The sequence below is a fragment of the Neophocaena asiaeorientalis genome, unplaced genomic scaffold, assembly GCF_003031525.2.
Source record: "Neophocaena asiaeorientalis asiaeorientalis breed wild unplaced genomic scaffold, Neophocaena_asiaeorientalis_V1.1 scaffold118, whole genome shotgun sequence".
NCBI lineage: Eukaryota > Metazoa > Chordata > Mammalia > Artiodactyla > Phocoenidae > Neophocaena > Neophocaena asiaeorientalis.
In genome coordinates this window covers 1,066,813-1,080,011 of record NW_020175528.1, presented here as the reverse complement: position 1 = coordinate 1,080,011, position 13,199 = coordinate 1,066,813, and the positions used below count along the sequence as shown (strand labels likewise).

The 13,199-nt window shown below is 41.3% G+C and overlaps 1 protein-coding gene across 1 annotated transcript in view; it reads right to left on the bottom strand.

The window, feature by feature from the left end:
- The window catches only part of CLSTN2 (calsyntenin 2), a 511,540-nt gene that overhangs the window by 394,878 nt on the left and 103,463 nt on the right, over positions 1-13,199 (bottom strand). The gene's annotated exons all lie outside the window — the stretch shown is intronic.

Sequence of the window (13,199 nt, the reverse complement as noted above, 5' to 3'; positions counted from 1 at the left end):
CTGAATTTTATATACATGTATATGGATAAGTACCAACAAATGTGTAAATATACAACAAACATTTTAATATTTTCTGATCCATTAAAGACTGAGTCTATCTAAATGGTCTAAATTATATAGCGTTTTAAGTTGCTCTTCGATAATTTGATCAGCTGAATGATATGCTGTATAATGTACAATTAATACACTTAAAATACGTATCAAATATATATTACTAGTTGAGGTGTCCCCCCCCACAAAAGAGGGATTGGAGTCCTAACCTCCAGTACCTTGCAATGTGACTTTATTTGAAGATAGGGTCTTTATAGAGGTAATCAAGTTAAAATGAGGTTATTACGGTGGGCCCTAATCCAAAATGACTGGTGTCCTTATAAAAAGGGGAAATTTAGCCACAGAGACAGACATGCACACAGAGAGAGCGCCACGTGAAGAGTGAAGTTGTGCTGTCACAAGCCAAGGAACTACCAAAATCTACAAGAGAGACCTTCAGAGCCAACATGGTCCTTGACAATTTGATTGCAGACTTTTGGCCTCCAGAACTGTGAGACAATAAATTCCTGCTGTTCTAAGCCACCCAGTCTGTGGTACTTTGTTATGAGCAAATGAATACAAGATAACTTAAAGTCAACCAGCACTAAGACTTGTGCCAGGATTGGTGTAATAGTCCTATGTGAAAATCTTATCTGGTGAATATCCTATTTCTGCTCATTCCAGCCCCTTGATTTGTCTCTGGCCCAGTTCTCCTATGTGAATGGCTGCAACGGCCTCTTGACTTGTCTTCCAGTAAGAAGTCTTGTCCCATGCCAATCCATCCTCCACACTGACATTAAGAGTGATCTTTCTAAAGTAGTAATCTAATTTTTCAACTGGGAGCTCCTTGGTTTGTCCTTTTATTCCCCCACAGGAATCTGGGTGCAGAGTAGCTGCTTTAGAAATGAAATGACAGATTATAGGGAGCCCTAGAATAATCAAAGCGGTCCTAATGCTAATCCTCACACCCTGCTTCACAGTTTAAGAGATGTTGTCACATATGTAATGCTCCCCCCAGCAACCTGAGAGGTAGGTGTGATCATTATGGAAATGACAAAGAAACTACTTTCACAAGGGGTGACTTTCCCAAGATGGCCACAGGGTTAATAACTAACAATGGTGAAAACCCAAAACTCTTTCTTACATCATGATATCCAAAAAGTGCCCCCCCCACACACTCGTATCATAATATATGTAATACACATTACACTATATAACCCACATTATAATATATATTATACACACAATACATATTACATATTGTTTCAATAGCCATGGCAAAGCAAAAGCTTATGCATAGATTTGAGAACAGATCTGTGGCAGTGGCTCTGTCCCCTTCCCACTTCATCATGCTTTGAAAGGTCAGTTAAGCGCGGTTCCAGGATTGGTGGTAGGCTCAACCTGGGCCACTGTTTTGCCCTTTGTCACCCATTCCACAGCAACCGTGAACTAACCGAGGGGCAGTTTAGCGGGGCAAGGACATATGCGTTGCTATTCTCAGTTGGCCTCTGAGACCTATTTCTGATGATTGAATCACGCCCAGGGTAGAGAGCCCCTTGCCTAGAGCAGGTTTTAATGGGGCAGCAGGCTCATCCATGCTCACTTGTTGGCATTCAAACTAGTGCTTCATTATGGACCCTGGAAGAATTAACAGCCACTCTGGGTTGTCCCCACACTCCTTTGCTCTTTTATTAGCCATCAACACAAATGCAATGTAAATAATTTGCAACTGTTGGGAAAAATAATTAACCTTTTTTTCCTTTAATTAAACCTAGGGGCCTATTCATTAGAAATGTGTACAGAAGATATACCAGGAGCTTACCCAGTGTTGCAGATTCATGCACCACTTGGCTCAGTGGCAGACAACGGAATCTAGAGTCACGGCTGCTGGGCTGTGGCCCTGGTTTAGCCACTTCAGGGCTGATTCAGTGCAAGTCAGTTGGCCACGCAGCATCTCAACTCCCTCAGCTATAAAATGGGGAAGATGACACCGCCCACAGGGTTGTCATGTCATTCAGATGTCCTCCACTGGCCACATAGCCCCTGCTCTTTCATTACCCGCCTGCTCTCTGGGCAGTGAAAGTGTCACAGGAAAGGTGCTCTGCAGACCCTGAAGTTAAGAAGTCGAGATTTCTGCATCATTAGTGGGGATTCTCCTCTCTATCGCTACTATAGTTAGTTGAGTACCTACCACATATTAGGCATTTTGCATTCATTCATTAATCCTCACAACAACCCCTCTAGATGAGACGCCGTATCTCATTGTACAGGTGAGGAACTGAGTCTCAGAGGGGTTTAAATATTCCCTTTTTGGAAAATAAAAAGGTTCATATTCCTAAAATTTCTTCATTTCTCTCTCACTTTCTAACTTCCTTCAGATCTATCTCAACTTTGCTTTGTCAAGGTTGATAAACATTTGCACTTTGATGAGTAACCCCAATCTTCTTTGCTTTGTGTATAGACCAAATCCTCAGGTTTGCAAACCAATAACTTAAATTTACATTATTTTGACTACAAGGATACCATTCATGGCTGAGCCAATTATCGTGCAAGGATTACTTTTCCTTCCTAGTGGTCCAACCATCATTCCAAGAACACCATTCCTTGTATAGAGACCAGCTGGATTCTTGATTCATTCATTCCATCAAATGGCTGGATCATCCTCCATTTTAACTTGCATTATATTTGCAACCAGCCTCCTTCATTTATTTTTTTAAACTCTTTATTTTATATTGGAGTATAGTTGATTAACAGTGTTGTGTTTGTTTCAGGTGTACAGCAAAGTGATTTAGTTATACATATACCTGTATCCATTCTTTTTCAAATTCTTTTCCCATTTAGGTTGTGTCATAGTAATACTGAGCAGAGTTCCGTGTGTTATACAGTAGGTCCTGGTTGGTTATACATTTTAAATATAGCACTGTGTGTACTTGTCAATCCCAAACTCCCTGACTATCTCTCCCCCCAACCTCACCCTTCTTCCCTGGTGACCATAAGTTTGTTCTCTAAGTCTGTGAGTCTATTTTGTTAATAAGTTCATTTCTATCATTTTTTTTAGGTTCCGCATATAAGCAATATCATATTGTTTATTTTTTGTTTTCTGAACTTAATGATTGTCTTTTTATTTCTGATGAGTAATGAAACACAGAACTACTTCCCCACATCCCAACAATATTATAGCTTTTTAATCTTTCCATCTATTACTCATTCCTCATTTGTGAAACGGAGACACTTTCTTCATGAGAATATTGTAAAAACTGCACGATCATTTAGGCAAATCTAGTACTCCTGACATGACTAAACATTCAAATACTCTGAAGTCCCCCTAGCTCATCTCACGCTTCTGAATGGTTGAAGTATAACCTTACATTCTCCGAGGTATTTAGCCCAGCTTCATTCATTCAACAAACATCTATGGAGTACTTAAAATGTGCAAAAACAGCCTAAACATCGGCGGTACAATGGGGGAAAATGTCCCTGAAAAAAGCATTTGACAAAATTCAATATTCATTCGTAATTAAATCTATCAACAAATGAGGAATAGAAGGAAACTTCTTCACTCAGATAAAGAGCTTTTATAAAAATCTATAGCTAACATCATACTTAATGATTAAAGAGTGAATATTTTCCCACTCAAGTTGGAAATGAAAAAGTAAAATTGTCTTTATTTTCAGAGAACGTGATCATCAATGAAGCAAAATCTACAGAATCTACAAAAGTACTACTAGAGCTAATAAATGAATTGAGGAAAGTCACAGGATAGAAAGTCAATCTATAAAAATCAATTGTATTTCTATGTATTAGAAATAAACAATTGGAAATTTAAATTTAAAAATATTAATATAATAGCATCAAAAATTGAAACATTTAGGAATAACTTTCACAAAATACATGCAAGGTCTGTAAATTCTCTAAGATATTGCTGAGAGAATTTAATGAAGACCTGGAGAGGTCTTAGTGGAGAGATAGACAGTGTTCATGATTTGGTAGACTCGATATAGTTAAGACGTAAATTTTCCCCTAACTGATCTATAAGTGTCAATGCAACCCAAGTCAAAATAATAGCAGAATTTTTTAAATGGTTAAACTAATTCTAAAATTTATATGAAAAAGACCTGATATAGCCAAAACAATTTTGAAAAAGAAGAGCAAAGTTGGAGGACTTACACTACTTGATTTTAAGACTTATTATAAAGCTACTGTAATCAAGACAGTGTGATACTAACATAAAGATAGACATACAGGTCAATAGAAAGAATGAAGGGTACAGAAATAGACACACATACATATGGTCAATTTCTGACAAAGGTTCCAAGATAATTCAGTGGGGGAGAAGATAGTCCTTTCATTAAATGTTGCTTTGGAACTTCAATCCTACTGCTGATGATACACAAAAATTGTCTCTAAATAGATCATCTTAAATGTAGGAGTTAAAATTACAAAACCTTTAAAAGAAAGCATAGGAAAAAAACCCTGAGTGTCCTTGGTTTAGGTGAAGATTTATTAGAAGGGACAAAAACAAGTATGAATCATAAGAGATAAAATTGATTCATCAAACTTTATAAAAATTATAAATTTCTATTCTTGGAAAACAATTTTAAGAAAATATTTTAAAGTTACAGACTATGAGAAAATATTATATAAGCATAGCTCATAAAGGACTTGAATCCAAAATTTATAAAGAACTCTTACAACACAAAAATAAGACAAGTAATGTTTTTTTTTAAAAGGCAAAAATTTGAACACACTTGTCACCAGAGTAAATATATGAACAGCAAATAAGAACAAGAAAAGATGTTCAACATTAATAGTTATCAAAAATGTGTAAATTAAAGCCACTGTGGGATATCACCATGTCACTACTAGAGTGGCTAAAATAAGACTGACAATACCAAGTTCTGATGAAGATGTGAAGCAACTGAAAGTCATCCATTGCTGGTAAGAATGTAAAATAATATAGTCACTTCGGAAACAGTTTAGCAATTTCTTATAAAATGGCTCAGCAATTCCATTCCTAGGATTTATCCCAGAGAAATGAAAACATAAATTATACAAAAACCCTTGTAGGTAAATGTTCATAGACTCTTTATTCAGGATAGTGCCAACGTGGAAACTAAAATGGCCATCAACTAGTGAACGGATAAACAAATTGCAGTATATCCATATAATGAACACCTACTCCGCACTGAAAAGAAATCAACTGATTCATACAACAAAATGGATGAATCTCCAAAGTATTTCACTGGTGAAATGAAAGAAGTCAGACACAAAAGACTTCATGCTGTTTGATGCCATTCATATCACATTCTAGAAAATGCCAAAGTATAAGGATAGATAACAGATCAGTAATTGCTAGGGTCTGCTTGCAAAGGGGCACAAGGGAACTTTCTGGGTTGAAGGAACTGTTCTGTATCTTGATTGTGGTGATAGCTACACCTCTACGTGTCTTTGTTGAAACTTATCAATTTGCACATTTAAAAAGAGTGAATCGTATTGTGCGTAAATTATACTTGAATAAATATGGGACAAAAACAAAGTCCTTATCCTCAAGAGACTCTCCGACTAGAAAGGGATCCATGATACCAGTGTAGCAAGAGGTAGGTAAGAAGAGGAAAAGCAGACTGCTATGGAAAAAGAGAGGAGAAGTACTCACCCCACCATGGTAATCCAGAATTACCTCCTGGAGAAAGTAGGTTCTAAGTCCTGAGCAGTAAGAATTAAGCAGGGATACAAGATATGGAGGGTCCCAGGCAGAGGAACATTGCATGGGCAAAGGCCTGATGGTAAAAGCACCCTGCTACACCATGGGGAGAATGTGAATAGTTATATTTGGTTGGAGACCATAGCTTGAGGGGCAAGGCCAGCTAAGAGGCTGGACTGATGGATATCATCTACATCACCCAGGGCTTAGTGGCTTGCACAGAATCATCCAGGAACCATTTCCAAACTCTGGCTTCAAGAGACACTGGAAATATTACTCAGCCTTAAAAAGAAATGAAATTGAGCTATTTGTAATGAGATGGATAGACCTAGAGTCTGTCACACAGAGTGAAGTAAGTCAGAAAGAAAAAGACAAATACTGTATGCTAACACATATATATGGAATTTAAGGGGAAAAAATGTCATGAAGAACCTAGGGGTAAGACAGGAATAAAGACGCAGACCTACTGGAGAACGGACTTGAGGATATGGGGAGGGGGAAGGGTGAGCTTTGACAGGGCGAGAGAGAGTCATGGACATATACACACTAACAAACGTAGTAAGGTAGATAGCTGGGGGGAAGCAGCCGCAAGGCACAGGGATATTAGCTCGGTGCTTTGTGACAGCCTGGAGGGGTGGGATAGGGAGAGTGGGAGGGAGGGAGACGCAAGAGGGAAGACATATGGGAACATATGTATATGTATAACTGATTCACTTTGTTATAAAGCAGAAACTAACACACCATTGTAAAGCAATTATACCCCAAAAAAGGGGTTTAAAAAAAAAAAAAAAAGGGGACACTGGAGAACCATCTCCTTTCCAGAAAGAAGCAATAGGTATTGATGCTGGTGGCTCGGCTGTAATTTCCTATTTAATCTCTTCCCTTCCCTGACAAACGTTTTGCCTTTTTGTTCCAATAGACTGAGGCCAGTCAGCACACGCTTTGCTCCATTTGCTTGTAACTTCAGAACTGACTTTTCATCGGTTCTTCACGAGATAATGTCCCTGTTTGCTATACAACCCATCTTGAGTCTGAACTCTGTCATATCATGCCCCCTTAGGAACTGCTTCTTGCCTCTGTCCTGTCTCCTTTCCATGATGTTTCAGCATCTGGAAAATGCCTGTGTCTTTGCACTCATATAGAGGAAATGCCAGTGTGATATTTCTGCTCCATTTATATAGAGAAATTAGGTCTTGCCCCTCAGTGTGCCTTTAACTAGAACACAGATGCCTCCGCAGAACACGCCTTGGCTCTCGTCTCTCGGCTTCCACTCAATGCACCCACTGAAAACCTGCATTAACACAGTCCAAGCAGCAGGGCCAAGGGGCTGATGATTCACCCTTTGAGTCCTTCTACCTACATCCTTCAATTAACCCTCTGGCCACTGCTAGCTCCTCAATCCTCAGAATTCTCCCTGGGTAAAAGTGAATTGTGAGTAAAAACATACCAGACTGCTTGCAAAATGCTCCAGTGAGGTTAACTACATCCTAGGAAATGGGTCACTCTAGTGACTGTCAGGCTGTTCTTCTGCCTGCCATGCCCAGTTTCCCCTTCTGACTCCAACCCCTGGTAGAATTGCCTAGACCAGGGGGCATCCGTGGGTGGAGTAGGCTGGGCCGATTGGTCGGATCTTTAAACTTTCATTTAAGAGGCCGAGAAACTATAATGTATTTGGCGATGGGCACTTGAGGTGAAAATTCATAAGGAGTTGGGGCTGGCGTTCATGCAGTGATCACCCAACCCAACATTTAGACGGAGATGGAACGCTATTAAAATCCAAGAAAGCTAATCGGTCAGGAGACAGAGGATTTGGGAGCCGACATACAGAGAGAAGAGAAGCACCCCAAGCAGCTGCAGAAGATATAGAGGCTGGCCCCCCATCCTGTTCCCCGGTCCTGGCCCCGCTCACCCTTCACTGACTCGCCAGCCTGCCGTGGCTTGTCTGAGGCTCCCAAGTGAAGCCTTTCAATAATTCTTCCCCCAACCATCATGTTTTAAATTTGCAGTAGTTTGAGTGGGTGTCTGTTCTTGCAATAAAATGACTCTTAACTACAATAATTGTCATAGCATTTCAAAAAGTATTTTTATTCCTTGCTTCGGAGTGAGGGTGGGATGGGATCTGTGTCTAGGTGGAGGTAAGCCTGCCTAAGGGCAAATCTGGTCCTGACTTCCCTGCCTAGGATCCATCAGAAGCTCTAGCTCTCCTGCTCTCCAACCACAAGATCAGGGAAGCCACCCAAAGACCTCCGCTCCCTCCGTGACCCATGCCTTTGCCCTCATTGTGCTGTCTACCCCTGTCCTCATGCTCCTTTCTCCTGGCTCCTGCCTGTTCATCCTGACAGAGGCAGCTCCAGCCCCCCCTCCTCCAGTGGTCCTCCTCTGTACACCTTGTCACCCTGCATTGCCTGCTATTAGGCAATAGGTCCGCCGCACTGCCATTAGCTGGTTCCTTGCCCCTCCTTCCCCCTCTTCAAGGAGAGGAAGCATCCTGGTCACAATGATGCCCACAGGTCCTGACACAGTGCCTGGAACCTTGATAAATGAGGTGAGCACACCTTTGCCTTCCCAGCACCTCCTGAAGCAATTAGCAGCTCTTTGGTTCCAATGAGCAGGTATTGCGACGTCACCCAAATAGAAAGAGGGTGTGCCTCGCAAAACATAGGGTGACATTTGCCATCACTTAATTAGAGGCACTATATATCTCTTGCTAGAGGTACCAATTAGAGAGTTTTAAATGCAAATCCCATGTGTGTGACTCACATATGCAAAGATTCACAGAGGATGAGGGTTACATTATACCGTGTTAATTGGGTTGAAAAAGCATTTGAAGAAAAGATGGCTGATGGGTGCTTTCAGTGAGGGCGGACCAGTGCTCTCCTTCCCTTCCTTCCTCCTTTCCTTCTATCCATCTATCCATACATTTATCCACCTTTCCTATTTTTTTCTTCCCTCCCATCTGTCATTTTCAATCCATAAATACTCAATTGTTTAGAGTATGGGTTCTCTCAAAGTCATTAAATTGCCCCAGCCTGGGGATGAACCATATACCATTATCCCATTGGGTACTGGCACGTGGGCAAGGAGAAAGGCTAGCAAGAACTGTGCACTGGGGAATTGCGTAATCTCACAAAAGTGTGATTTTTCAGTTGTCTCTGCACAAGCCATCCAGATAAAGCCAATTTCCCGAAGCTTGCCCTAAGACAGACCCTGAGATTAGGTGTAAGTGGTACCGGGCTTAATGTCATAGTTCTGACACTATGTAACCAACAGGGTATTTTAGTCAAGTATCAATCTTCCCAGACCTCTGCTCACTCTCCTTTAGAAAATGGAGGTAATACCAACCCCGCAGGGTTACTGGGAGGAAGATGAAATGAGACACTAAGTCAGAGCTGACTCACTGGTGATGAGCACCTTAAATGTCCCCAGTAAAGGCCCTTTGATTCTGAATCTCAACACCCACAGCCTTGGTGAGGACCCCCATGGGACCCAGCCTGCCCCATATAGACATGCCCAAGTTACCCAATAAATCTACTGGTGGGCGGGGAAGATTAGATTAAGACTGTGAAGAAGATTCGGAGCCATTCAGGAAAAAATCTTTTAGAGTAGGAAGAGGGGAGAAAAAGACTGTGATGGTTTAATGCTCCCATTCAATTACTAGAGCCAACACACTTTTCCACACAAAATGTCTTACCTACTGAACAACCTTACTGGACTGAAGTGTGCACTAAATCGCCATACCTATAATTCCCCAAGATTGTTATTACTTCAATATCTCATCCTTCACTGCATTTAAAATATCTCTAACCCTTAAAACCGGCCCGTAACTTACTTTGGAATTGATGCTACTACATGTAATTGTCTACAACTCTTTCTGTAATCCACTGTTCAACCACGACCACTACATGACTCATCAGGAGCGGCCACTCCGGAGGGCCTACTATGTGCGGTCTCATTAAATCCTCCCCATCGCCCCTGTGGGAGGGTTGCATGGGCTCCACTTCATGGATGAGGTTATGGAGGTTCAGGGAGTTTAAGGAAATCATACAAGGTCATGGTCCCTAATGGAAGGACTGAGGTTCCCACCCCACTGGGTCATTCCTCCCCCAACCAGAGGTCAATGCAGCAGCACATATTTGTTTCCATCCCCTGTGGGTCAAGCCTTGGACCAAGTGCCCTGAGGGGGCACAGAAGAGCCAAGACTGAACAGACCGGAGAACAGGCAGAGTTCTCCAGAGAAACAGAACCAATGGGAGACAGAGAGATTGAGACAGATAGAGCTAGATAGAGCTAGAGCTAGAGCTAGATAGAGATGAGAGAGAGAGAGAGAGAGACATACATATAGATACGTGTGTGTGTGTGTGTGTGTGTGTCTGTGTGTAAAGGAATTGGCCTACACAATTGCAAGGGCTGGCAAGTCTGAAATTCATGTGGCAGGCCTGCAGGCTGGAAGCTCAAGTAGGAGTTAATGCTTCAGTCTTGAGGCAGAATTTCTTCTTTTCTGGGAAAACTCCATTTTTGCTCTTAAAGCCTTTCAACTGATTGGATGAGGCCCATCCACATTATTATTATTATTTGCGGTACGCGGGCCTCTCACTGCTGTGGCCTCTCCCGTTGCGGAGCACAGGCTCCGGACGCGCAGGCTCAGCGGCCATGGCTCACGGGCCCAGCCGCTCCACGGCATGTGGGATCTTCCCGGACTGGGGCACGAACCTGTGTCCCCTGCATCAGCAGGAGGACTCTCAACCACTGCACCACCAGGGAAGCCCCCACCCACATTATTGAGGACCATCTCCTTTACTTAAAACAATTGCCTGTAGATGTTAACCACATGTCCAAAATGCCTTCACAGCAACACCTGGATGAGTGTTTCATTGAATAACTAGATACTATAGCCTAGCCAAATGGACACATAAAACTAAATATCACACTCACTGAAGAATCTTTTAAAATATTATATTCAAAATGAGTGAGAAGATTGGATGTGAAAGTGCAACTTCCTTTTAACCTCAGACAGAAACACACCAAATTCCTGTTTCTTTACTGGCAAACTAATAAATAAAACCTTTGTGGCTTTTGCTATCAACTTTGCTCTGGAAGGTAGCAAATGTGAGATACATTTTTATTGCAAATTCCATTTCATGTCTTAGATCCCAAGGTGTTCAGAACAACAAATGGCAATTATCCGGTTTACAGTATATTCACTGCAGAACACTCACCTGTTTCTCAGTGCTTCAGAAAGAAAGCACTGGCAGGTCAATTTCACTTCTTATTTATGTGGATTGTTATCTGCATTTCTCCAGCTCTGGCTCCTTCCTGGGAAGTTGTAGGATAGAAGAGGTAGAGGATAGGCTAGAAAAGTCTGCCCTCTACCACCACCAAACACACAAAATCATCATAAAGCTGAAAGCCAAATGCCCTAGGTCATCCTCATAATCAACCCTGATCAGGGTATCAGACAAGGTGGTTCCATTCGTATTCACGTTGAATTATCTGCACTCCCACCTGCTCAGCTCAGCTCAGCTCCGCACCACTGACTCCGGAAAGCATTCTCTGACCCTCCCCTTCCTCTCCATCCCTAAAGACACCCCGCAGACTGAATTAGCTCTTTCCTTGTCCCACCATAGCCCCCTGCCTATCCTTAGCACATCAAGGACTAAACCGGGCTGTAAATATCCTTTTGTGTCTTTCCACTACCAGATGGTGGGTAAAGATGCTGGGTCTTTCATGCCTGTATCTCTAGCCCTAGCACAACAGTTCTCAAAGTACGGCCCAGGAACCCTGAGGGGTCCCTGAGACCCTCTCTGAGGGGTTCACAAGGTGAAAACTATTTTCATGAAAGTACTAAGGTTGTATTTGCTGTCTTTGTCCTCATTCTCTCGGGAGGAGTTTTCCAGAGGCTGTATAAGAGGTATTACAACAGAGTCCAGAAAGAGTTCTGAGAATTCAGCTGTCTTCTAATCAGCCAGGCACTTGCAAAAAGGTAAAACAAGGGCACTCTCCTCATTATTTTAAGATTTTGGATAATATAGTTATTTTTAATAAAAAGTGCTCTATTTTTATCAATACGTGATAGGTTTTTAAATTATTTTTAACTGAATTAATAAAGATATATATATATATATCACATTTTATTAGCTGTAATTACTAAGGAAATAAAGAGCAATAGGTAAAATCCACAAAAACCAAAGCTTGTGGGTTGTTAATGATATTTAAGAATGTTAAAATGTTCTGAGACCAAACAGTTTGCTGTATAACCTGGCAAAGGACTTAAAACATCGTACATACTACTCACGTAGGAATAAAGAGAAAAGGTGTGAGCAGAGGAACAGGGGAGAGTGAACAAAGAGACAGAGTTGAGGGAGGGAAAGAAAGGATGTCTAAAGTTGTCAAGGCCAGGCTCACATAATCAGTTCTTAGATTCATCTTTGTTGGGGGAAAGTCCATCAACATGGTGACAAGATCAGTCCTTTCTCTCGTTCTGGTTGTGAAAGAAGAGCAACTGGTTGACTTAGTTTGCACACCACTTATAATGTCATGTAGCTAATTTTTGCCATGCTGATTTTTCTGGAAAAAAGCAAGAGGAACTTCCTCTCTTGCTGTATGAACCTGAGCGTGTGCTGTCAAGAGAATAACTGTCTGAAATTACAGTCCTTATATCACTTGCAACCTGGTTGGAGACACCACCATAAAAAGACACAAACTCCATATACCATTCCTGCAAAAGGCATCAAAGGTTAAAAGCATCATGATGAATTTCTGAAATAAATCTGGACTCTGAATTTTCAGTGTGTTTGGGAGGCAACCATTGCATCTCAACAGAGAAACCATGATCTTAGCAATTTTAGAGGTTAACTCCACTGCTAAAGGTGTCAATTTTTCCTAGAGGTAAATAGAACAGGTCTTTGCAGCTGGAAGAGTCTCTCAATGCTTAAGGCATCCTTCTCAAAAGAAACTTTTGGGATCCCTGATCTGACAATTTCTAAGCACTCTGGGGTCTGGCACGTGACAGGTGCCCAACAAATGTGATTAAAAGATCAATAAATGAATATGCTCTTACTGCTTTTGTCAATTATCTGCACAAAGACCCACGTAGCACTCTGCATGGAATCACTATTCCTCACCAATTATAAGTTCTCTTAACCAAGATATCTGGTTTGGACATATTTACTTCTGAATAACTTTGGTTGATCAAGAGAACATTGGTTTCCACATACACCAACATTACTTCTGGGGATAACTGAACAAGGAAGAAATAAGGAAATAAAACAAAGAGGATGTATGGACAGATAGGTAAAGGACATTGGCAGAAGATAAACACCAGCCTAGAACAGTTCAGCATGGAATGAGAATTCCATGGAATTCCATGGAATTGAGAAGGTCCCAGGAGGAAAGTAACTCCGACTCATGAAAACAGATTGTCACAGGACATTTGGTGGGGAACAAGATATACGTTATTATAGGTTACAAA